At 36.9% G+C, this 27,590-nt stretch overlaps 1 protein-coding gene across 1 annotated transcript in view; it reads left to right on the top strand.

The window, feature by feature from the left end:
- The window catches only part of Pdzd8 (PDZ domain containing 8), a 111,280-nt gene that overhangs the window by 62,543 nt on the left and 21,147 nt on the right, over nt 1–27,590 (top strand). The window lies entirely within an intron of this gene.

The raw sequence follows: 27,590 nt of genomic DNA on the forward strand, positions 1-27,590 counted from the left end.
AGTAGACATAAGATGCTAAATAGCCAGTACAGCACAAGGAAAGGTGTGCAACACTAGAATCAGAAAAATACTAATCAGTACAATAACAAGATTGAATTATACACTTATTAGGGAGATGAAGTTAAAAGTTTTAAAAGCCTTGTCATGACTTTTTCTTTTTGTTGGATTCTCCCCCTTTGTGTTTAATTTGTCACTCTCAATGGATTCATTCTGCTGGGTTTCCTGGGGTTGTGATCCTCATTGTCTTTTCCTAGGATATTGTCTAAAATTTTTTGGAGTGCTGGTTTGGTATTCATGAAGTTTCTGAGGTGCTCTTTATCATGAAAGTATCTTATTTCTCCATCAATTTTGAAAGATAGTTTTGCAGGGTACATCAATCTCGGTTGGAGGCTGTTTTCCTTTAGGGCTTGAAATATATCACTCCAAGCTCTTCTTGCCTTGAGGGTTTGCATTGAGAAGTCTGCTGTGATTCTGATGGGCTTTCCTTTGTATGTGATTTGTTTCTTTTCTCTCACTGCTTGTAGAATTTTGTACTTTTGTTGGGTTTCTGGAATCCTATTATATGCCTGTATGTAGATTTTTTTTTTATCAAGACTAGCTGGAGTCCTGTATGCCTCACTTATGTGTATGTCAAGTTCTTTTCCCCTCCTTGGGAAGTTTTCTGCCATCACTTCTGTGAAGTTTTTTTTTATGTCATCTGCACTCTCTCCTTTTCTTCATTGACTCCAATTAGTCTTATGTTATTCTCCTTTGCATTGTCTAGCAGCTGTTGGATTGATTTCTCATGTTCCCTTACAATTTTAAAGCAATTTTTCTTCTCCTGGTCACTAATTGCAATCTTATCTTGTATATGTGAAATTCTATCCTCACATTGGTTCATTCTGCTGCGCAGACTTTCGATGGAGTTTTTAATCTCCTGGAAATCTGTTTGCATCTGCTTTATGGATTCCATTTGTTTCCTATGTTGGGATTCCATCATGTTCCTCAGATCCTCTATTTTTTTATCTGTGTCCTCTGGATTTATTAATCATGTCTTGCACTATGAGCACAATTTTTGCTGTTATCTGAGTATTTCTGATTTCATTTTTCCTAGATCCTCTTTTGTTGCCAGTTCAGAGAGTCCAGGTGGTTGAGTATCAGAGTGTTCCATCTCGTTTCCCTTTGGGGTTGCTGTAGGTGATCTGGAAGTCTGTTTTTGAGGCTTGTTTACATGTCTTCTCATTTCCACCAGGGGTGGGGGTGGGAGTGCTTCTGGCACCCAAGTGGCTCACCTTCTCTGCCCTAGGAGCATGGAATCTGAAAAACAAATTTAAAGAGTTTAGATTTTAAAGTTTGAGGTTGTAATATTTCAAAAGTAAGCCTTGAAAACAGCTATATATCTACACAATTTATAATTCGTATCAAAGTTCACAATAAATTAATTTGACATATATTAAAATACTTGTACAGCACTCCCTATCTGAAGTTTCTATTTCTACAGTTTGTTATATACAGTCAACAGAAGTGAATACAATACAATAAGATATTTTGCAGTATATAGTCATTAATTGCTCTTATTAGTTGCTGTTGTTAATCTCTTACTGTGCCTAATTTATAAATCAGATGTTATTATAGATAGATCTGTATATGAAAAACATAGTGCTCTCTATATAGTCAGGTACTATCCATGGTACCAAGCTTTCACTGGAGGTCTTGGAATGTGTCCCACATGTGTAAGGTGGGGGAGAGGTCTGCTGTAGGCACTATATTGTGTGCACAGTAAAACAGAGCACATGTCACAGTAGCACACATTCTTTTAAAGAGGGACATCTTGAATATTAATCCTTCCAGTATTGGAGTTTCCTTGCTAAAACTGGTCTTTGAATGATATTTTAATAATTAGGAGACAGACTCTTTCCCTATCCAGATACATAATGGGTTATTAGTAAATATTTTGTTCTCTTTCCCTCTCTGTTTATATTTTAACTTTTCTTCCTGTTCCTGTGTCTTGTCTTCTATTGTTCATCCACAACTGACACTTGATTCTTAAGATTTTTTTGGTCTTGGAATGTTTGAAACCATTTGGGGAAAAGAGAAGGGACCATGAAAAATGAGTTGTAGAATATCTAAACTTGGGAGTTCTGAGGTAGATGAAAAGGCATTGAAAGCGAGTGCAAACATCCTGTCATTCTGAATAAAAGGATATAAGGAGTTCTGATTTTAGAAACAAACTTTTATATGCTTTTTTTCCTTTTTCTGTTTGTGGTACTGGAAGTCAAATCTAGGACTGCAAATATTCTAAGCACACACTCAACTGGTGAACTCTGCCTCTAGTCCTGACAGTATTCCCTCTCCCTTCTAGCCTGCCGGAATTTACACTTGGTCACTTGAGAACAGTTGCTTTTCTTAAGAGACCAAGTCTTCTTCTATAATTAGAGATAGGTTAAAAAGTCCAGACAACATAGGTATAGCTATGCCACTATAAAAGAGGTAGGACAAATATGGATTTCTTCCTGTTTTGAAATGAGAAAGAAAATTCTAGGTCTCTTACTGTAGAGTAGACGGGTAGAAGAGAGATAATAGAATGCTCATTTGCTCAGTATAAATGAAGACTAGAAGCAGCTCATGTCAAAAAAAAAAAAAGAAGAAGTACCTCGTGTTTTAGCCCTAGCAACTGTTAGGAGAAAGCCTTCACATAGAGTCACCCTTATTCAAAATTATGAGGTTGGAAGATTTTATTGTTCAGTTTGACTTGAGTATTACTTTTGTTCCCTCTGCTTCCTTTTTACTTATTAAAGCTTCATTTTTTTCTAAAGAATCTGAATCTGGGAGGCAAACAATTGATGTCATCCTCCCTTCAATTTACTTTTTAGACACACTGATTACAATTAGAGAGATTTGAGATGATGCCAACAAAGAGCTGTCAGAAAAAATAAGCATATCTATCATATCTAATGCTTGAGTCTATGAAACACTTTCCCCATCTACAAAGAGCAAGAAAGTCTTCTACATGCATTTACCCAGAAATGTCTCAAGTTTATCCTTCTTTATGCAGAGTAGTACTCCATTGTATTAAAAAAAAATCTTCTTTATTCAGTCATCCATTGATGGGCATTTAGGCTGTTTCCAAGATTTAGCTATTGCAAATTGTGCCACCATAAACATGGATGTGCATATATTGCTATGCTATGATGCTTTTAATTCCTTCAGGAAGATATCAAAAAGGGGAATAGCAAGATGAAATGGAGCCTATAGTTTTAGTTTTTTGAGGAATCTCCACACTGATTTCCACCAGTGATGTTGAACATTTTTTCATATATTTAATTTGGCTTTTCTACTTCATCTGAAAAATGTCTATTCATTTCAGATGCCTATTTTTGGATTGGGTCTCTAAATATGGGGAATCTGATTTTTTTGAGTTCTTTACATATTCTAAATATTGGTTCTTTGTCTGAGGAACAGCTCACAAAAAAAATTTTTTCCGCACTGTGGGTTGTCTTTTTCACTCTATTGGTGCTTTCTTTTGCTATGCAAAAGCTTTTTAATAAGACGAGATCCTAGTTGTTGATTCTTTGTGATATTTCCTGTGCAAATATGGTTTTGTTCATAAAGTCTTTACTTACACCTGCGTCTTCAAAAGTTCTACCTATTTGATTTTTCCAGCAGTTTTAGGGTTTCTGTTTTAATATTTAGATCTTTGATCTATTTCAGTTTTAGTTTAGTGCATGATGAGAGATATGAGTCTAGTCTTTGGCATATGGAAAGCCAGTTTTGCCAGCACCATTTATTAAAGAGGCTATCTTTCTTCCAGTGAAGATATTTGGCTCCTTTGTCTAAGATAAGGTGGCTAAGTGTATTTGGAGTTGTTTCTGCATCTTCTCATCTGTTCCATTGACCCTCAAGTCTGTTCTTTTGCCAGTACCATGCTGTTTTTATCACAGTAGCTTTGTATTATAATTTCAAGCTAGAGATTGTGACGTCCCTTGCCTTGCTTTTGTTATTCTAGGTCTCTTCTGGATCCAAATGAATTTTAGGATTGTTCTCTAATTTTGTGAGGTGTGCTGTTGGTATTTTGATGGGGTTTGTATTAAATCTTTAAAACAATTTTGGGAGTATGGCTATTTTGACAATATTGGTTTTTCCTACCCAAGAACAAGGGATATCTTTCCATTTTCTGGTATCCTCTTCAATTTCGTTTATTGGAGTACTGTAAGTTTTCAATGTAAAGGTCTTTTATTTTCTTTGTTAGATTGATTACTAAATATTTCAGTTTTCTTGGATGGTATTGTGAAAGGTGTGATTTCCCTAATTTCTTTCCCAGTGAACTTGTTATTTGTGTACGGGAATGCTATTGATTTTTGAGTGTTGACATTGTATCCAGCTGCACTACAGAATTTGGTTATTGAATCTGGAAGGCTTTTGATGCAGTTTTTGAGGCCTTCTGTGTCATCCACAAATAATGATGACTTCTTTCTTTCATATCTTTATTCCTTTTTTTCTTTCTCTTGTCAAATTGTTCTGGCTAATGTTTCCAGAACTATATTGAATAAGAGTGGTAACATTGGACATCCTTGTCTTTTTCCTGATTTTAGAGTGAAAGCTTTTAGTTTTTGTCCATTTGGTGTGATGTTGTTGGTTTGTCATATGTGGCTTTTATCATATTGAGATAAAGACCATCCATTCCTATTTTCTGTAAGGTTTTTATCATGCTTGGGTGTTGGACTTTGTCAAATGCTTTTTCTGCATCTATTGAGATGATCATGTGTTTTTGTCCTTGGCTCTGTTAACATGGTGCATTACATGTATTGATTTGCATATATTGAGCCATCCCTGCATCCCTGGGATGAATCCTACTTGGTGATGGTATATAATCTTATTGATGATTTGCTGCATACTGTTTGCCACTATCTTAGTGAGAATTTTCGCATCTGTGTTCATTAAGGAGATTGGCCTGTAGGTCCCTTTTTTTGGTTGGATCTTTCTCTAGTTTTGGTATCAGGGTAATGCTTGCTTTCAGGAATGAGGTTGGGAGTTTTGCTTCCCTTTCAATTTCATCAAAGAGTTTGAGGAGTAGTGGCAATAGATCTCTAAATTTCTTATAGGATTGACCAGTGAATCTGTCAGGACCTGGGATTTTCTTTGTTGGTAGGTTTTTAATTACATTTTCAATTTCATTGTTATTGGATTATTTAAAATCTTTATATCTTCTTGATTCAGCTTTGATTTTTCGTATGTTTCTAGAAATCTGTCCATTTCTTCTGTGTATTCCATCTTATTAGAATACAGATTCTCAGAGTAGGTATTAATAATTTTCTGGATTTCTACAGGATTCCTTGTGATTTCATCCTTTTTGTTTCTTCTTTTTTTTTTTTTTTTTTAATTTTGAGACTCTCCCTATGCAGTTCAGGCTGCCCTTGAACTCACTGTGTAGCCCGGCCTGGCATTAAACTTGCAGCAATCCTCCTGCCTCAGCCTCCCAAGTGCTGGGATTACAAGGATATGCCACTATGCTTGGCACCCTTTTCATTCCTAATTATGTGGATTTGAGTCTTTCCCTTTTTTGATAATGTTGGCTAAGGGTTTGTCAATTTTATTTAATCTTTCAGAGAACCAACTCTTTGATTCATTGATTCTTTGTATTGTTTTCTTAGTCTTGATTGTATTAATTTCTGCTCTGATCTTTATAATTTCCTCCCTTGTACAAGCTTTGGGATTGACTTATTATTTTCTAGAAGTTTAAATTCAACATTAGGTTGACTGAGTTTGTTCTAGTCTTCTGTCTCGCTAGATCTCAACCTTTTCAGAACTAAAAACTGGTCTAAAGTTGTCTGTTTCTGTCTTAACACTGTTCTGTAGTATAACATGACATTGACATTAAGCAAGTGAATGCAATGATTGGCTTTTTCCTCTGTCTGGGTGGGTCTTCTCTACAAATGTTTGCAGCTCTGTCCATTTTTTCAGGATTTCCTTTATTTCAGAAGAAGAACTTTGCTGCACTGATTGTTGATACTCCCCCTCCTCAGAAAGCTCTTGAACTCCCATTCTCTGTTGCTCAGCTAGAAGTTACTGAAGTTCCTCCGTAGTCGGTTCTTCTGAGTGTTCCTCCACCAGTTCCTCAACAACACCACTGCCTACCCGCAGGCCTATGGACTCTGCTATAGTATCATCAACCACAGGGTCAATTGAGGGCTCAGGCTCCACTACACAGCCTTCACAATCTTTCTTCTGTATAATTTTAGACCACACTTTCTTCCTGGCAGATCTGTGTCCTTAGAGAGACATTGGCCCAGGATTTCACAATTAACCTCACACAGGAAAGACAAACATTCGAGTCTTAACTCAAGACTTCGGTCATAAATTAAAACTAAAATTCCAGTTGTAACCCAAGTTGTTCGTATGTGAGGCCGGTCATGACTCGAGGGTTCACTGTACAATTAGTAATACCAGTAGCATCAAGTATACCCTAGAAAATAAGAAACTGTTAACTGTTAATTTCCTACCCTTAACAGTATGAATAGGATTTGTAGTTATATAGCCAAATCTAAAACCAGAAAATTGTGAACAGTAAGTATTCCCTCAATACAGCGATTTTACCCTCAGGGAAGGAAATTTAAAAGCAGGTAGGGGAAAAAAATAGAGAAATCGAAGAAGAGAAAGGGATTAAAAATAAGGCTGGAGGACAAAGGAAGTTTACAGAACTTTGGGAACTGGTGAAGAAGGCAAGAGGAAAAGAAGGAAGAGACAGAAACAAGAACAGAGCAAAACAAACAAAAAACTAGAAACAGTGTTCTCAATCGTATAAAAACAAGAAAAAGGAAAATAGAAAATTTTAAATAAAAGCAAAAAAAAGGAAGAAAAGCGGGGGAATAAAAAGGTCACTTCAGGGCATGGCTCTGCTGTCACTGGTTGACAGAGGGGACACATCGAGCCCAGACCTGTGTTGATTAATCCCAGCAAGCCAGCGGTAGGATTATGGCAGTGGTGGATAATCCCAGCAAACCTGGGCCTTTAGTTCTGCTGAAGTTCAGGCTGCTTCTGGTTTCTGGCTGTGTGGCAGGAACTTGAGTTTTTCAGCCTGAAGTATTCTTTGAGTACCTCCTGCCAACTTGAACTTGTTTGCGCCTCACCCTGACACTTGGAGCTGCTAGATGAAGCCAACCTGCAGCTGCTCTGAGTTCTAACTTCCTTTGGCCTCTTTCCAAAATGGCTACTGGCCAATTGCCCTCTCCTGGGGGAGGGGTGGATTGGGCATCTGAATCTGAATTACACACCAGCCACTGCAGTCCACAGTGTCTACTATTCTATTCCACTAGTGCATTTCTCCATGGATGCCTCTGGTGTTGCCAGTAGTCACCGTGCCTCTGCAGCTTCGAGCTTCCCCTCCCACGCCATGAGCAGTGACTCAGGGAGACAGCTCCGCTTGCCACCTCCCTCTTCAGCACCATGGTCCCTCTCTTTGCTCTCCCTGTGGGCTCTAATTCTCACTTGGTCCCAAGGACCCACTTTCCTCCTCCTCCTCCTCCTCCTCCTCCTCCTCCTCCTCCTCCTCCTCCTCCTCCTCCTCTTCCTCATGTTGCTATATTCCAGCATCTGGATTCCAAATATTAGAGAGGCTCTTTGTCTGCTGCTCACCATTCTGCCATTTCTTTCTACTCATTCTAGAACCATGAAATTCTCACAGAATTCTGTACATTTCAGGTTCCTATAAGAAATTTTAACAGCTGGATAAAGTGAGGGAAAAGAGAATTAAAATTAACACAGAAATGTGATAGCCGTATAATGATAAATGGATAGGAAAATATGAGTGTTCTTTAGCTGAAAATACCAAGGTGAGTGAGTGATTAATGAACAAATATAAATACAAAAAGTAAACAGTAATATAATCAACAAATTTACTGAGTAGGGAACTAAATCAATGGAGCAATGAAGATAAATCTCATGTCCCTGATGTTACTCAGATGATTAATGCTAAAAAGAATACTTAAAAGTCTTGACAACATTGCAGGCTACACACTTGCTGTTAGTCATCACCGGGGGACAAATATGCTGTATTCTTTTTGTGATGTCTATCCTAAACCTAGTAGAATTTCTGGCATATTGCAGTTCGGTAAATATCTTGGAATCAAAGGGGAAAGATAAATGATCTTTTGAGACAAAATCAGAATTGGAGACAAATCCAATTTTGTCTGTTTAAATCCCTCAATTGCCTGTATCCCCTAATTAAGGACAGATTCCTTAACTTGGCCAGTAAAGTCCTGCCTGGCTCATCCCTGTCTATTTTTCCTGCCTTCTTTTTTGCCCTCCCATTCTTAGCTTTAGCCATGCTGACCATCTTTCCCTCCTCTGTCCACTTCACAGTGGTAGTGGTGAAGTGGGACTTCTTCCAAATCATTTCTCCACACACTCATAGGAAATGGGATTGTCCAGAGGAAGCCAGGTTGTTCTTCCTCTTCTCTGCCTTGGACAACATTTCTTCATTATCCTGCTTTTTCTCCTCCATAGGTCCATGCTTCTCACAGCACAAGCCCACAACGCTTCCAGCCCAAGATTGGTGGTAACTTCATACTGTTACTGATGTCCTAGTTTCCTTACTGTCTCCTGTGGTATTCAGCTCTTCAAACATCAAACAGCCATTTCTGTTTTAAAATCCCATACTTTTGAGTATTCAGGTGTTTTCTTTTTCATCATAGCCTGACTGATACACCAGTCATCATTTTCTGTGGGAAGCTCTTCCTAACAGAAAACTTCTGGTAAATGTCACAGTTGGAATTTTACACTTAGGTTTGTATGATAAATTTTATCAGTGTTATATCTAGCAACATCTTCCATTACAACAGGTACCATGATTATTTTTGCTGTGAGGATTCAATAAATATTTCTGGGAAGAATGATCCTGGCTCTCTGGCCATAGTCTCCAAGGACCCTTAATATTTTCTCTTCCAGACATTCAGGGTTTCATTGTGACTTTTAGTCACATTTTAGTCTCCTTTCTCCTATTGGGGCTAGTTCTGATCTGTTTTAACCAAATAAAAAATGTTTAGGGTGAGAAAATCCAGAAAATGAGATTTACTATTCAATATTACTTTTGTGACATGCCTAGGTCTTAGAGTAAGAATTTTAGTTTATAAATGTAGCACCTAATGGTATAGATGTTTTATTTCTGACATTCTAAAGCATCAAAAGAACTTCTTATTCTATGTGTGATATTAAGAGTAGCCTCAATACTATGATTAAGTGTGATCTAAAATTTTGCCCGCCTTCCCTTTTAGTTTTGGAGAATATAATAAGCCTTGATAAATGATACTAATGAATCTTCAACTTCCAGATCTACCCATATATTGTTGAATGTTCATACAAAGAATTTAAAAGAGCTTCCTGAAGGAGTGTAATTTCAAAGAACATCTGAGACAGACAAGCTTATAAATATATTAGGACAGATGCCTCAGAGTTGGCATTTTAGTGTGTTTATTTAAGACAGGATGCCTTGAAGGTAGCATTTTGGTATGCCTTTTTAACCATTTGCCATTTACAGTCTTAATCTTATCAAAAGGAAGAGAAAGATTAAAGCAAATAAAGCTTTTTTGAAAATGTCAGTTTTTATGAAAACTTTGGTTTAGTTCAATTTGATAATATCTGTGAATACAGTAGGGACTCAATGCAATTTTCACTATATATAATATTCTATAATTTAACTTCTTAAGTAAACTAAATGCCTTTGAGCTTTAATAGCAAAACTTATGAAACATTTCCACTCTCAGAGTTCATCCTTATTAAAAATAAAGGATGCAATTCCTTGTCTCATGTTTACTTACTGTTTAGTATGATTATGAAATCCTGAGGAAAGATTAGGAACTCATGTTAAAATTTAGAAGTATGAACTGAATCAAATCAGCATAAGGCACTGTAAGTATATGAAGGAAGAAACTGAGTATGAGAAGTAAGTCATTTTATGATCCTTTCCTTTAAGAGAAGTAAGATCAATATTACTTTGTGTATCAGTACTGCTATTAGCAAATAAATGCAGTAAGAGTTTCAGAATAAAGTACTATGACCTTCCAGTGAAGGGAAAATTGGAAAAGAATATATTAAGGAGGTGACATTTGAGCCAACCCTCATAGTATAAATAGGATTTTGAGATAACAAAGGAAATGTTTCAAGGTAAAAGACAGCATAAGCACCAAAAAAGTGAGATTGTGTAAGTCTCCTTAGGATACAATGAATTGCCCAAATTGGCTAAAGTCTGTGGTAGCATAGAAAGATTATGCAAGATAAAGGCAAGTTTGGACCATATTATAGAGTACTCAGTGGTAGGATGTTTGCCATATAATGAAGTAAGACAGAAAGCTACACAGACTGGATGTATGAGGAAGAAGGAGGAAATACCAGACCAAGCAGTTTAGCTGTTATTCTCCAAGACAGTAGGAACTATGGTTTTTAGAATAAAAGTAGTCTCATCAGAATCTTACTTTTGGGAGATTTGGAGCTGGATTTGAGTCTTAACTAGGCCACTTAGCACCATGACCTTAATCAAAGTCTCTAAACCCATCTCATCCACAAGTTCTTCATTCTTCTCTAAAATGGGACTGATAGTGCTTCTCATGGTTGTGTGAAGGCTAAATGAGATTGTCTGCAAATGTCTAGCACAGTACCTGGCACCTAGTAGGTCATATGTTTATTGAATCTGGTAGCAATAGGTAAAGTTAAGGAAAACACTTAAAATAGTAGAGATGAAAGGTAACGAAAGTTTGAACCAGGATGGTAACAATAGAAAATAGAATCGATAACAGTATGTGTTACTTATGGGAATGGAGTTTGGAGTGAGACAGGAAGCTAGAAAGATGGGACATATTGAGGATAATGAAAAAAGAGAAAGAGGATCTCATTCTGAACAAGTTGAATATGAGGGTACAAGTTAGTATCAAAGGGCAGTCCAGGGATGGGATTTTCTTATGTATTTATTTTTATTTTTATATTTTTTGATGTTGTTATTTCAACTTTGAGTGAACTTGTAAGTTGAACACTTTGGGGTTTAAGCTATATTTTAAACTCTCTCTTCTTTTTTTCCAAATAAAAAAACAAGAGTTTGTAGTATAGTAGTAAGAATCTAAATTTTATTCCCCCTGGTGCTGGGGATCAAGCACAGATCTTACACAGGCCAGGCAAGCCTACCTCTGAGGTATTATTTTTAAAGAGCTTTTTTGGTACTGGGGATCAAACTTGGGTCCTTGCGCTTGGGAGGCAGGCGGTGGAACCACTAAGCTAAATCCCCAGCCCAAAGAGCTTTTGAAAGAAAAGTAGGAGGTAATAATCATAAAACTTAAACATTACTTTTAGATTCTGTTATCCAGGACCCTGCAATTTACTGTAATCCAAGCAAAACTGATTGATTCAGTCCATAGTTTCTCTCAAAAGCAGCATCTTTCTATTAAAACTCAGCCAGATAGCTAATTTTCCAAATGATTGTTTAAAGAACACATACATCCTTATGTGAATAGTGTGTTCATAAATGTTTTTCTGGTAAGTTAACAGTTGTATCCAGGTAGGGGAATTCTGGGTGACTTTTACAATCTTCTTTAAGGCAATTTGATTTTTTTTAATAGGAAAAAACATCCCATACTAATTTCCAAAAATATGTAAGTTTTATTTTACAGACTGCTTATTTGATTGTTAAAATATGCAGCATTCCTCAAATTTCATGAATGTGTATATCATTACAGAAATTAAAATTCTGTTTCATGATACTTTATTATGCTTAGTGTTTTCCTACTGAACTACTGACAACATTCTCAGTGTTCAATTTATGATAGATAATTACACACATCATTTATTTAGAAAACAAGCCATCTGTCCAAACTCTAGGAATCACTACATAACCTTTACAGAAATGTAATGAATTATTGAAGTAGTCTTATTTACAATTTTTAAAACATTCTTATTTCATCCAGCGTTATCGTATGCTGTTTGTATGTACACAACTTTCAACTACAGCCACCTGTTTGTTTAGTGCAATCCAATATCAATGTAAATCAGCATGAGTACAAATGAAAAACTCAGCTGTTCCCAAACCCAGTATAAATTTTATTCATGTTCAGCATTTATGTGGAGGCATATACAGTACTTTATGGACTACTAAAAAGGTTGATATAGAACAAATGAATTAAGTGTTGATGTTGCTTGCCCTTCCCTTTCCACTTGCCTGTTTGAAGTTAAAAAATGAAAACTTCAACCTCGTTTTACTTTTAGCCTATTCATCTTAAAGTACCTTCAAGTACTAAGTGACAAAACTTCACATCTACAGCAAAATTCAAAAATGGTTAGTGTTAGAAAACTCAAATGGCTAAGTATCATAAACTCCCTAAATGTTCTAAAATTATTATTAATTACAGATAACTAGAAGTTTTTCCCTATGCTTTGATATTAATGATCCTAATGATCCTTACTCCAAGGAAGTTCTAAATTTCTTATCTTAAACCTTTCTGGAATTTAAGTGTCTGTTTATATTTTGTCCTTAGCTGGAATGGGCAGTAGCTAGTTGACTGCCATCTTCCATACAACAGCCCTTAATAAAAGTGTTGTTCCCAAGTCTCTATTTAGTCCTCTTATCATAAGAAACACTGTCCCATGATTGAGGAAGAGATTTCTCCTGTCCTCTTACCTTGTTACAAAAATGATTTAAAGGGAGTAGGGGAAGGAGATTTATAAAGATACACAGAATATTATCACTAGAAATATGGGGATAAACAAGGTGGCATTTAGGTCAAGTTCAGTTGTAAGAGCTTCTATGTGTGCCAGGTAGTGTGCTGAATGTTTTAAATAAATATCAATATATAAATCAATACACTGAGGACATGTTTCTGTGTCCTTGTACATGTGTCATTGTTTTTAGGTATGCATATTTCACTGTGTATCTTAATACCTCACCTACTGATTAACATCTGGGGTTTTAATTTTCTTGTTGATGTTTTAAAAAAATCTTATGGTTTGGCACACTTCTGTAAAGGACCCAGCAGTAAACATTGGAGGCTTTCCTAAACAGTTATTGTCTCAACTACTAAGTTCTGCAGTTTTAGTACTAATGCTACCCTAGACAGTATAGACAAGTGTGGCTGTTTTATAAGAAAATTTCTTTAAAGTCAGCCCATAGACAGTAGTTTGCTAACCCCTGATTTAAGTAATTCTTTTTTTATGTAAAAAAAATAGGAAAGCCTATTGGTATATATTTCAAAATTGCATTCCAGCTAGAGTAATGCCTAGATGATAGTATTGTGCAAATGTTAATTTTCTTACTTTAATAATGTATTATGAATATATGAAAACGCGCTTGTTAGGAAAAGTATACTTAAGTATTTAGAGATAAGGAACATCGTGTCTGAAACTTATCTCGAAATAAATTTGGGAAAAAATACACAGAGAGAGAAAATATGCTAATCAAGAAATACAGGCTCAGGATAAATGGAGAATTTTTGTTTTATTTTTGTAGCTTTTCTGTTAGTTTAAAATTATTTCAAGGTAAAAAGTTATTTCTTTTTTAAAAAGCCAGGAAAAATTATCTCTAAGGCCCTCTCACTTCCTTAAGATATTAATCATCCTGCAGAAGTATAATAATAATACAAGCTGTGATCCAAATATATGGTGAATGTTTAAATTAAAATTTGTTATAGTAAAGAACACATTGCTATTTATCTCAAAACATGCTCCCTCACTTCAGGCATTCCATTATTCTTGCCATTTTCTGAAGCAGTTCTGGAAGTCCTCTTTCCTGAGTGTGTTTATGAGGTCCTCTTGTGAATGTCTTTGTGATGTATGACCTAAAATACTGTGTGAGACCAGGGATTTAGCTCAGTGGTGCCGTGCCTGCCTGGCAAACGCAAGGTCCTGAGTTCGATTTCCGGTACCCCAAAATGTATATAAATAAGTAAAATACTGTGTGATGAATACTTCTGCTAAGTGCTATCTAATGGAAAGCAGGGTCATAAAAAACATTGTAGTGTGTCCTCGTCTACCTTATTCACTAGATCTGATACCATGCAACATCTGGCTCTTCCCCAAAGTCAAAATGACCATGAAAGATAAACATTTTGAATTGATTCAAGGCATTGAGGCAGCCACAACAGCAAAACTAAAGACAGGTGAACAAGGACTTCCAAACTGTAAGAACAGTGGCAAGAGCAATGGGATAAGTGTGTTTGAAATGAGAGGGGGAGTATTTTGAGAGAAGTTAGTGGCAATATGTCTGTTACTGTAATAAACTCTAAAAATTTAAACATTCACTGTATGTTTTAGTCAAACCTTATGAAGGTGAAGATTAATTTGATTAATCAGAATACGAGCTTTTTTTAAAATTTGACAAAGTAATTAAAAAGGGCCAGGAGTATTCTACTCTACTGTTTCCGTAACAACCTCAGTCTTTGCCTACTTTGTTAGTTGTTTTGTCTCAGTGGAATGGTTGTATAAAATTTAAATGTGTGTCAAATCAAAACATTAATAGAGACTTCAGTCAGATTTAAAAGATAGAAAAAGAAACGTAAGTAGTAATCGTTCAAATGTAATTATTTTCTTAACAACCTTTGAACCTAAGCAAAGGCTCATATTTATTCCTTAGATCTCTTTGGTCAATTGTAGTTGTATAACAGAGTTTACTTTTTCAGCTTATTTCTACATCTTTGTTGTCTCTTAAAGGATGCAGTTCTAATTTACCAGGCAGTTGTTTAGACACCAAGTTAGCCGATGACCAACCTGGCATTCTGTTTTGAGGGGCTTCACTGATATTTTCAGTCATAAATAAGTCTGTCTAAGGGACAATAATGGAAGTGCCTCGATTATGCTAGACATTTATGCCCGTAATTTCATTCAATCTCAACAATAACTAGTATGGTAGTTAGTAGTCTTCTTTGTTGTATTTGGGTATGGTTTATGTTCCTCAGTTTCATGTGTTGGAAGAATGGTCCCCTGTTTGGCATGTGACAGGTGATAAAATCTTTTAAGAGGTGGGACCTGTTGGGAATTCCTTAGGTCACAGGGAGGAGGAGTTCCCTTCAGGAAGGGATTAGGGTAGTTTTTTTCATGGGACCACAGAACTCTTGCAAGAGCAAGTTATAAGGAGACCAGCCCCTGAGTTGCTTTCTGGCTTCTTGTCTTGCCATGTGATCTCTTCCTCCACCACATGCTCCCACTGTTGTGAGGGCACCCACCATGAAGTCCTCACCAGAGCCTGGCCACAGCTGGTGCCATACCTGTGAGCTAAGTTAAACTCTGTTTTTCATAAGTAGCCTCCCTCAGGAATTTTGTTATAATAATGAAAAATGAACGAATGTACCCTTTTTACAAATAATTCTCACAGTAGCTAAATCATTTCTCAAGATCACAAAAAATTCTGGCTTATAAATGCAACCGGAATCCAAACCCAACTTTGAGTACAAAACTGCCCCAGACAACATTATAGTTTTTCTGCAGAACGTTTTGAATTTGCTGTCATTCTCAGGGAGGGCTGATGCAAGGTTTGTTTTAGAGGACAGGGCAACAGGGAAGAATGAAGAGGGGAGGGAAAGAGAATTCATATGACAGGAATATATGTTTCTCTTTATGCATGTTTAGCTGAGTATTAATGGAGTTGACAGGATCATCAGTTACACTTGTGAGTTTAAAGGTGGTAGACAATAAAATAGGAAATGTAGCCCTAGATCCTTATCAACCTTGTTTGCTTCCAGTTGGGATGGACAGTAAAGCTATTAGTCACCAGTATGGTAGTAATTTGTGCCTCATAACGATAAATAATTTGAACTGACACCTTGTATTCAATAAAATTACCAGAAAATTACATTTCTAACACATTCTGCACCATTTGTGTTGTACATAGAAGTTCATCTTGTAAACAACTCAAAAAGTAAGTTTGGAGATAAATCTTTAATATGCTAGCCATAATTGATTGAGTCCCTGATATCCAAAATTGAATTACCAAGCCCCAAAAGCAGGGTAAGCAAAGATAATATAATATATACATTGGTCCATCAAATACAATGCTTTTTAGTCACAGTGTTAGTCCATTTGACAAAAATCATGTAAATTGGGATGGCTCATAAACAACAGGAATTTATTTTTCACAGATCTAGAGGCTGGAAAGACCAATAGCAAGTTCCAAGCAGACTTGTATGATGGAAGCCTGCTTCTTGGTTCATAGAGGGCCATCTTTTCCTTGTGCCCTGCATGGTGGAAGGGACAGGAAGACTCCTCAGATTTTTTTTTATAAGAAAGATCCTGATAACCACTCTACGACATAATTACCTCCCAGAGGCCCACCTACTATCATCATTTTTGAGATTAAAATGTCAGCATACAAATTGAAGAAGGGCTGGCCTAGATATATTCAGTCCATAGCGCTCCACTTTTTTTTCAAAATGTTACTTAGCATGTAACATTTTGGTTACTTTGACCAAAGGAGTTTTAAATTCTCATGAACACAGTGACCAAATTTTACAGGCCCAAGGAGATTTCCTAACACATTTGAATGGTTTTTGACGGCCATTTGTATTTGAATAGTCCCAGAATAACCAAGTTATTTGTGGGAATAATCAAATAGTTCTACTTTCAGAAATGTTTGGGTTTCCAAAACCTCATTTTATATGCAGATTTTGGGGGGAATCTTTCTACTTGTTACTCTAATTCTACCTTTGCTTAGAATATTTACTCAGCCAGAGGGGTTCTGAAGCCAGAAGGGTGTTTTCCGGGGTAATAAGAATTAAGACAATAAGAACCCTAGGTAGAGGTAGTTATAAAAATGAGGGGAAAACCTGATAAATCTTTGTAACCTCTGAGAAAGTAAGGCACACTGGAGAACTGGTCTGGTGGTCCTAAAAAGAGATTGGGGGAGGAGAGAGAAGAGGGAGGATGGAGGGTGTAAAGATGTGGATTTAACAGAAATGGGGCTTCCCGTGTAACATGTACTCTTGGCCGGGCTACAGAAATCCATGTTATAACAGAAAGAATATATGTTTCAATTCTTTAAAATTGTATGCAGCATAGGGCTGGGGATTTAGCTCAGTGGTGCCACTCCTGCCTCGCAAGCACAAGGTCCTGAGTTCCATCCCTGATACCAAAGAGGGGAAAAAAATGAAGCAAACATTGCCCACAAAATTGTATGCAACAAAGTCACTTCATATAGATACATTAGTACTTGAGTAAAATAAAGTCCTACAATGAGTAAGGAGTGCTCTTGCAGAGAATATTAAATGATGGAGATTGAACTATGTACATTGTTCCTTCCTCAAAGCTCCTCTCTTCTGTAGCCAGTTGCTATTTGTCACTTTGTCATCTCTCATCACCATGCTTCTCATAAAAGAAAGTTCCTGCAGGGAGCATTTCTGTTGCTGGGCCATCACTGCTGTCCACTTCCTGGCTATCTGCAAAGAGCCGTGTTAAGTATAATTTCTTTTCCCCATTTAATTTTGTTGTTCTGGCTTTTTTTGTCCTGGCTGGTTCAGAGCCTTTAAGAAAGAGATAGTGAGGAATTAAGTTGTGGCCTGTCTAGATAGGTGGGAAAGAAGTAATTTTTCCTCTTCGACCCTGGCTTGGACAGGGCATGCAGTCAGGCTGGCCTGAGTTAGATCCAGACCTTGGAGTTAACACTTGTACTGCTGTGGTGAGACCTGTTGTGGTACTTTGCACCATGTTACCCATTATGTTTAGGCCTTCGGAAATTGGATGTTGTATTTTTTGCAACTATCTGTTAAGGATGAATCTGCGCATTCTTTCCAAGTCACGAGTGTCAGCTCAGCTGCAGATTTCCCTGAGAAAAACAGACTTTGCTAATAATTATATTTTTAGGGCCTCATCTTTCATTTACAGATTTAGTTTAGTCTTTGAGCTGTATGAATATGGATAATAGAGGAGTGGTCTATAAAAAGAAACATTTAATGGTTTAAAAATACATATTTCTTTTTGTTGTTGTTGTTGTTGTTGTTAAATTCTTTTATTGGTACATTTTAGGTATATAACACAATTACATTTCTCATTGGGAACTTGTACCTTTACATGATGCATCTTGGTTCTTATTTTTTGCCCATTCCTAGCCCTCCCTTTACCCCCTCCACCCTTCCCTACTTACAAAGACTGTATTTCCATTTTTTACATTTCTCAGCATTTTTCCTTTCCCTTTTTTCCTTTCCCCTGCCCCTCCTACTACCCCTACCCCTTTGGACCTTTTCTTCCTATTTTGCATTATTGATTATTCATTCTAATCATTGGTACATTTTAGGTATACAATATAATGACATTCATCATTGGAAATTTGCACCTTTACATAAACTCTCTTGGTTCTTATTTTTCACCCTTGCCCAGCCCCCCCTTCAACCCCTCCATTCCTCCCTATTTACAAAGATTTTGTTCCTATTTTTCCATTTTCTCATATTAATCCCATTCCCTTCTATCCTTTCCCCTATCCCTCCCACTTCCTTCCCCTTTGCCCCTTTTCTTCCTATTTCACATTACCTATTATACATTTTAGTCCTTATTTACACTTTCAGTTTCTCACACCAGAGAAACTTCTGAATTTATACATGTGTGTCCTATTTATTTCACTTAGGAGTATCGGCTCAATGTGCATCCACTTAGCTATAAATGTCTCTACTTTCTCATTTTTTATGGCTGAGTAGTACTCCATTTTATTTTTTAAAAACCACATTTTCTTTATCCAGTCTCCAGTTGATGGGCATTTGGGCTGTTTCCAAGTTTTAGCTATTACAAACTGTGCTGCTATGAACATGGGCACACATATATCACTGTAGAATGATTCTTTTAATTCTTTGGGGAAGATCCCCAGCAGTGGAATAGCGGGGTCAAGTGGGACTTCCAGTCCTAGTTCTTTGAGGTATCTCCATACTGATTTCCACAGTGGTTGCACCAGTCTACACTCCCACCAGGAGTGGAGCAGGGTTCCTCTTTCCCCACAGCCCCACCAGCATTTGTTATTGGTTGAGTTCATGATAGCAGCCATTCTTTCTGGTGTGAGGTGGAATCTCAACATTGTTTTCATTTGCATCTCTCGAAAGACAAGTGATGTTGAACATTTTTTCATGTATTTATTTGCTATTTCTACTTCTTTGTCTGAGAAATGTCTGTTCATTTCAGTTGCCCATTTTCGTATTGGATCTTTGAATTTGGGAGGTCTGATCTTTTTAAGTTCTTTATAGATTCGAGATAGTAGACCTTAGTCTGAGGAAAAGCAGGTGAAGATTTTTTCCCGCATTGTGGGTTGTCTCTTCACACTGCTGGTGGTTTCTCTTGCTGTGCAGAAGCTTTTTAATAAGAAGAGATCCCACTTTTTGATTGTTTGTGATAGTTCACGGGCAACTGAGGTTTTGTTCATAAAATCATTTCCTACACCGATGTCTTCAAGAGTTCTACCTAACCTCTGTTCCATCTGGTTCAGCGTTTGTATTTTAATATTTAGATCTTTAATCCATTTCGATTTTAGTTTAGTGCATGGCGAGAGATACAGATCTAGTTTTAATCTTTGACAAGTTGAAACCCAGTTTTTCCAGCACCATTTATTAAAGAGGCTATCTTTCCTCCAGTGAGGATGTTTGGCTCTTTTATCGAAGATGAGATGGCTGAGTGTTTCTGGCGTTGTTTCTGCATCTTCTAGTCTGTTCCTCTCGTCCTCAGGTCTGTTTCTTTGCCAGGACCATGCTGTTTTTATCACAGTAGCTTTGTAGTATAATTTCAAGTTGGGGGTTGTGATACCCCCTGCCATGTCTCTGTTACCTAGAATTGCTTTTGCTATTCTGGGTCTCCTCTTGTTCCAAGTGAATTTTTGGATTGTTTTCTCAAGGTCCATGAAGTATGCTGCTGGGATCTCAATTGGAATTGCATTAAATCTATATAGCAGTTTTGGAAGTATGGCCATTTTCACTATATTAATCCTTCCTATGCAGGAGCAGGGGATGTCTCTCCATTTTCTGATACAATCTTCAGTCTCTCTTTTCAGAGTGCTATAGTTTTCAGAGAAGAGGTCTTGGATTTCTTTTGTTAGGTTGATTCCTAGGTATTTCAGTTTTTTGGATGCTATTGTGAAAGGAATTGTTTGCCCTATTTCTCTCTCAGTGAGTCTGTCATTCGTGTAGAGGAAAGCTATTGATTTTTGTGTGTTGACCTTGTAACCAGCTACTTGACTGAATTTGGTTATTAAGTCTAGAAGACTTTTGGTGGAGTTCTTGGGGTCTTCTATATAGAGTATCAGGTCATCTGCAAATAATGACAATTGGACTTCTTCATTTCCCATCTTTATTCCTTTTATTTCTTTTTTCTAATTGCCGTGGCTAATGTTTCCAGAACTATATTGAACAAGAGTGGTGATAGTGGACATCGTTGTCTTGTTCCTGATTTTAGTGTGAAGGATTTCAGTTTTTGAACATTTAGTATGATATTGGCTGTTGGTTTTTCATAGATGGCTTCTATCAGTTTGAGGTAGAGACCATCTATTCCAATTTTTTGTAGGGTTTCTATCATAAATGCATGTTGGATTTTGTCAAATGCTTTTTCTGCGTCTGTGGAGATAATCATATGGTTTTTGTCCTTGGCTCTATTGATATAGTGTATTACATTGATTGATTTGCATATATTGAACCATCCCTGCATCCCTGGGATGAATCCCACTTGATCAGGGTGTATGATCTTCTTGATGATCTTCTGCATTCTGTTTGCCAGTATCTTATTAAGGATTTTTGCATCTATGTTCATTAATGAGATTGGCCTATAGTTCCCCTTTTCGGTTGGCTTTGTCTGCTTTGGGGATCAAGGTGATGCTTGTTTCCAGAAATGAATTTGGGAGTATTGCTTCCTTTTCAATTTCATTGAAGAGTTTAAACAGTAGTGGCAGTAGTTCCTCTCTAAATGTCTTGTAGAATTCAGCAGTGAAGCCATCAGGACCTGGGCATTTCTTAGTTGGTAAGTTTTGAATTATGTTTTCAATTTCATTAGTTGATATTGGGTTGTTTAGAATTTTTAGGTCTTCTTCGTTCAACTTTGGTAATTCATATGTATCTAGGAATCTGACCATTTCTTCTGTATTTTCCATCTTATTGGCATATAGGTTCTGGAAGTAGGTATTGATGATCCTCTGGATTTCTGCTGGGTCTGTTGTCATTTCACCCTTTTCATTCCTAATTGCACGGATTTGTGCCTTTTCTTTCCTTTTTTTGATAAGGTTGGCTAAAGGTTTGTCAATTTTGTTGATTCTTTCAAAGAACCAACTCTTGGCTTCATTGATTTTTTTGTATCGTTCTCTTAGTCTCCATTGCATTGATTTCTGCTCTGATCTTTATAATTTCCTCCCTTGTATGGGTTTGTCCTGCTCTTCTTTTTCTAGAAGCTTGAGGTTCAGCATCAGGTTGTTTAATTGGGTTCATTCTGTTTTCCTAATATGCATATTCACTGCTGTGAATTTCCCTCGTAAAGACTGCTTTCATCGTGTCCCATAGATTCCAATATGTTGTATTGTCATTGTCATTTAATTGGAGGAACTGTCTGATTTCTTCTTTAATTTCCTCTGTGATCCATGGTTATTCAGAAGTGTGTTGTTCAATTTCCACGTGTTTATGAAATTTTTCCAGTTTCTTTTGTTTTGGATCTCTGATTTCATCACACTATGGTCTGATAATATACAGGGGATAACTTCAGTTCCTTTGCACTTACTTAAACATGTTCTATGTGTGAGTATGTGGTCTATTTTGAAGAATGACCCATGTGCATCTGAGAAGAATGTGTATTCTGATTTTGTGGGGTGGAAGACTCTGTAAACATCTGTTAAGTTCATTTGTTCAAGAGTTTGATTGAGTTTTAGTATTTCATTACTTATTTTTGTCTAGTTGTTCTATCTATTTGTGACAGTAGGATGTTGAGGTCCCCCACTACAATTGTATTAGTGCATATATGATTTTTCATGTCTGTTAGTATTTGTTTTATATAGTTGGGTGCACTAGTGTTTGGTGCATAGATATTTATGATTGTCATCTCTTTCTCTTGGATTGTTCCCTTTACAAGGATGTAGTGTCCTTCTTCGTCTCTCTTCATCAGTGTTGGTTTGAAATCTGCAAAGAGGATAGCTACTCCTGCTTTTTTTGGGGTTCCTGTCACATGGAGTATTGTTTTCCACCCTTTAACTTTCAGTCTATGAGTTTCACTTTGAATTAAGTGTGTTTCTTGTATGCAACATATTGTTGGATTTTGTTTCTTGACCCATTCTGCCAGTCTGTTTCTTTTGACTGGTGAATTGAGACCATTAACCTTGATGGTTATAACTGATAAGTATTGACTTGTCATTGACATGACTCTTTCTTTTTGTTGGGTTCTCCCACTTTACATTTAATTTCTTGTCATGCCAGATGGGTTCATTCTGCTTTGCTTCCTGGGGTTGTGATCCTCAATGTCTGTTCCTAGGATATTGTGTAAAATTCTTTGGAGTGCTGGTTTGGTATTCACAAAGTTCCTAAGGTGCTCTTTGTCGTGAAAGTATCTTATTTCTCCATCAATTTTGAAAGATAGTTTTGCAGGGTACATCAATCTGGGTTGGAGGCTGTTTTCTTTTAGGGCTTGAAATATGTCACTCCAAGCTCTTCTTGCCTTGATGGTTTGTATTGAGAAGTCTGCTGTGATTCTGATGGGCTTTCCTTTGTATGTGCTTTGTTTCTTTTCTCTCACTGCTTGTAGAACTTTGTTCTTCTGATGAGTTTCTGGAATCTTAACAATTATATGCCTATGTGTAGATTTGTTTTGATCAAGGCTATTTGGAGTCTGTATGCCTCACTTATGTGTATGTCAAGTTCTTTTCCCCTCCTTGGGAAGTTTTCTGCCATTACTTCTGTGAAGAGTTTTTTTATGTCATCTGCACTCTCTCCTGTTTCTTTATTGACTCCAATCAGTCTTATGTTATTCTTCTTTGCATCGCCTAGCAGCTGCTGGATTGATTTCTCGTGTTCCCTTAAAATTTTGAACCAATTTGTCTTTTCCTGGTCATTAATTGCAATCTTCTATATCTGAAATTCTGTCCTCACATTGGCTCATTCTGCTGTGTAGACTTTCAATGGAGTTTTTCATCTCCTGGAAATCTATTTGCATCTGTTTTTTGGATTCCATTTGTTTCCTGTGTTGGGATTCCATCATGTTCCTCAGCTCCTGTCTAGATTTATTAATCATGTCTTGCACTAGGAGCGCAATGTCTCCTGTTATCTGAGAAATTATTTCTGATTTCATTTTTTCCAGATCCCCTTTTGTTGCCAGTTCAGTGGGTCCAGGTGGTTGAGTATCGGAGTGTTCCATCTCATTTCCCTTTGGGGTTGCTGTAGGTGATCTGGAAGTCTGGTTTTGAGACTTATTTACGTGTTTTCTCATTTCGACTCGGGGCAGGGGGGATGCTGTTGGCACCCACGCCGCTCACCTCCTCTGAGCTGGGAGAGGTGGGACAGGGGCCAGGAGTGGCGGTAGGGGTTGTGGCCCAAAATCCCTTCCCTCTGTGCTTGGAGCAGCAGGAGGGATGCTGGTCGGAAGCCCATTCTTCTGGACCAGGAGCAGCGGGATGGCGGCTCAGAAGCTCCTACCTCTGGGCCGGGAGCGGCGGTTCGGACGCTGGCCCAAAAGCCAAAAATCCATGTTTCTTAATGAAACTTTCTTGGTATACCAATTTTTTAAACGGTATATTTTACACCCAGCAATCAAACTTTAAAGCAATTTGAACACATTTTAAACATTTGATTTTTAAGGTTTCTTGTTGCATTAAAAAAAACAAACTACTGTGTTTTCTACATGCTGATATTCATGGAATTGGTATGATTTTTTTTAAGTGTTTATTTGTATATGTTTGCTGAATGTAATGATTACATTCATTGACAGATTTGATACATGTACATGTTTTAATTCCTTTCCCTTCCCCTTGCACTCCCCCACCCCGTCTCAGTTCCCCTTCCCATTTGCAGAGGATGCATGTCTATATGTCAAATTATCTTTTGTTTTGCTCTTTAAATTATTTATACTTGGGATTTTTTTACGTAAGAGAAACCATGCAATATTTATGTTTGTGTGTCTGATTTATTTCAGATAAGATTATGGTCTCAAGGCACATCTGTTTTCTTACAAATGACTCAAATTTATCCTTCTTTATGGCTGAGTACTACTCCACTGTAAATAGACCACATTTACTGTAAAATTGGGATGATTTTTTAAAGACTCAAATGGATCATCATGAATTAGATATTATTTGCATGTCATATTAGTATCTAGTCATATTATACATTAATACGTTCAAACACAATTTCTGTCACAGTTACCATTTATTACCGTTGACCGTCCTGGGCATAGAACTAGTGGTAGAATTGAAAGTGTTAGTCCACAGATCAAAATTATTTCCCTCCTCACATAGACTAAGCTTGTCAAAGAGCTGTTAATACTGAAGTTTCTTCAGTTCCTCAAATATGTCATGGGAGCCCTCACCTCGTGCCTTCAAAGCCGCTGCTTCCTTGATAGACTGTTTTCATTCCTGGGCTGGCCTGGTGAGACTTATCTTTCAGGTATCCCTTTGTTTTTCAGTGATGGCCCTCCTGCTTTGTAACTGATGGTAAAGTGGCTCCTGTTAGGTCACTTACATATGAGTTTAGTTACTTGTTTGTGCCCACCTTTTCACTTCCATGAGGCCAGAAAGCTGATCTGCATTGTTCACAGTTGTGTGGCGCCTGGCCCACACCGCGCCTAAACACTTACATGAATGCATCCGTGAGTGCACTTCTTCCCCTTACTTTTCTTCCTCTTTCCATGAAGTTTTATTAAACCAGTTTCTTTGATCAACATTGATTCTTCTGAAAATATGACAGCCATTTCATTTAGAGGGCAAAGTTATAAAACACATCAATATTTCTGCAGGTTGTGAACATTCTTTTTATTATAATGTGTTGAGAATTAGAATAGGTATTCATTTAAAGAATGGGCCAAAAGGACTGGGAATGTAATCTATATTTAAAAGTTCTGTGGAAAATTAAGTTTTATGCCAGTGTCATGTACATGTGTATACTGATTACTATATTTTATATTTTTTCTTTCTCTCACTGCTCTACAAAAAAAGCTGAGAAATATTTCTCATGATGTATTTTTCAGAAATTTATTTGAGAAAAGCATGTTCAAAATATACCTGGTTACAGTGATTTAGGAGCTTTCACTTAATTATCTTTTTTAGTTGGGTTTTTGTTGTTTACTCAGTGATGCAAGCGCTTACAGGAGAGAACAGTTTATGTAAGTTTTTAAAAGTTATATTGATGTGTTGTTGAAATATATCCTCTTCTTATCCATCATATAAAATTATGTTTGTGTTAGGAAAGGATTAAAAATCAATGTGTTGTTTTCCCCTTTACGGGAAAATAAGGCATCCCAGCTGGGTCCAAGAAAGACTAAAACGATGTCAGCATGGGAGAGCTCTTAAAAGCTGTCTTGGTGTTATTAAATTGCTCTCTCCAAGAGAGATACACATACAACTAGAATTTTTAACCTGTGACTGACACTATTGGTGAAGTTAAGTGCAGGTTGTCTGCAGTCTTGAATATATCGATCCTCATGATTCAACTCATACAATTACTGTTTAGTTAGCATGTGTGAGCAGTTCTTGATAATTGTTAGACATTAAGGGGGAAAGTAATGGCCTAGAAACAGTCTTTCTACTCAAGTAGAAATCTACATCAAATATCAGGCCAGTTGACATAGCCTAAAGCCACAATGAGTACATCCTACCTTTATTATTTATTTGTAGATTTCCACTTTGATAAATACAACATTTTTATTTTAATGAGATATTGTTCATGACAATCTGTAGCTCAATCCCTGATAAGCTAGAATCTATGAGAGAGAAACAAATGCTCATTAAAGCTAGTTCAAGCAAAGAAAGGTACTTGTACTAAGGATAGCAAGGCGTTTCTTAGGCTCCTAGAACAGGCATAGGTTGTAAAGGTGAGGTTCTGCAGAGCTTTTAAGCAGGAGTGCAACCAGGCCTTAGAAACTAACTAGAATCAGTGACTAAGATCAGGCCAGTGTGTGTGTGTGTGTGTGTGTGTGTGTATGTGTCTGTCTGTCTGTCTGTCTGTCTGGTTCTCTGGCTCTCTCCCTGTTTTCCTCTATTTTTCTCCTCTTCCTCTCCTCCTCTCCCTCTCCCAAAGCTGGAGAAGGCTTAGAAAACATTGGTGCCAATACTGAGCATATAGCAGGTGTATAATAAATACTACCAATTTTATTTTTCTTTCTCTTATAAAATATCAGTTATGCCACAAAGAGTACAGGTTTCAGAACATGCTTAAATATATATTAATAGATGTCGCAAACTCCATATGTGTGTGTTAAAAGATAACATATTGTAGGATGTTATGTTTGATAATCAGATATGTAGAATTCTGTAATGGATTTATGAAACATTGCTTCTTTTTCCAAGTAAAACATACTCTATTTAATCAGGGTAGGAGTTTGCTCCTATATTAAATATCAACTGATATCATCCTGATGATTTTAATTTCCTGATGTGCCTCTGTCACCACCTCTTTATTCTAACAGTGCTACTCCATAGCCCAGAATAGTAGCTTCTCCCATTCCAGCTCCTAGACTGTCTGTTCACATTCTTCTTGTTCCTTAAGACATAATCTAAATGCCATATCCGTAAGCAGTCTTCCCCCAGTCACTTAGCCAGAGGCAGTCTTTGCTTCCCTTAAATTCCTGTCACAGTTTGTTCATGCATATGAACAAAGCACATCATGCTTCAGTCTCGGACTATTGCTTGGAAACTCTCAAAACTAACCACTGTTTAGATATTGACCACAATGCCACCAATCTCTTGACAAGGATAGGGTCCTTGTGGTCTGAACAGACTCAGGCTCTGAATCTATTATGTAAAACTTGCATCACCTCATAATTTGACTTGGACAGTTTGGCCTGCACTTTCCAGATATATTCCATGAATGTAACCCGTGACTCACAAAGAAGAAAAATAACCCAATTTTAGCTTTCCTGCCTCATCAGTCTTGATCCTTCCTTGGGATCATGAGGGAACCAAATTTCCTTTATTCTCCGGCAGAAACATAGAAAGCCAACTTCCACCTTCTACAGGGATTTTGAGTGAAAAGTTCTGTTTACTTCAATTGTAGCTAATCTTTTGGAATAGGGAAGCATCCAAATCTTGGTAGAACTTAAAAACAGCCAGTTTGTTAAGGAAATACTATTAGTGGTGATAGGAATTGATGGAAGCCTTCCTCCTATCCATAATCATAGACATTTTGTTCTTTAGCACCTCCATTCTCTTTTTAAATAATGATCTCATGCTTAGCTATCCAAAGGACAATGTAAAATTGTTCCATGTTTGTTTTTTTCTTTACTCTGCTATGAGGAATAATTTTCTTCTGCTGCTATTCCTTTAACCTCCTTTCTTTTTCTTTCATTTATACCTAACTATAATGTGTCTTTAGTCCCCTTGCATAGATTAAATACTCTGGTGGGATGAAAACCTAATAATTTTGTGAACAGGTAGATATTTACTACCATCAATATAATTTTTTTTAAATTCTTTTATTGGTACATTTTAGGTATACAACACAATTACA

This window comes from Heterocephalus glaber, unplaced genomic scaffold (genome assembly GCF_053883595.1).
Source record: "Heterocephalus glaber isolate CG9 unplaced genomic scaffold, H.glaber_assembly_v1.0 deba00001497, whole genome shotgun sequence".
NCBI classification, from domain to species: domain Eukaryota; kingdom Metazoa; phylum Chordata; class Mammalia; order Rodentia; family Bathyergidae; genus Heterocephalus; species Heterocephalus glaber.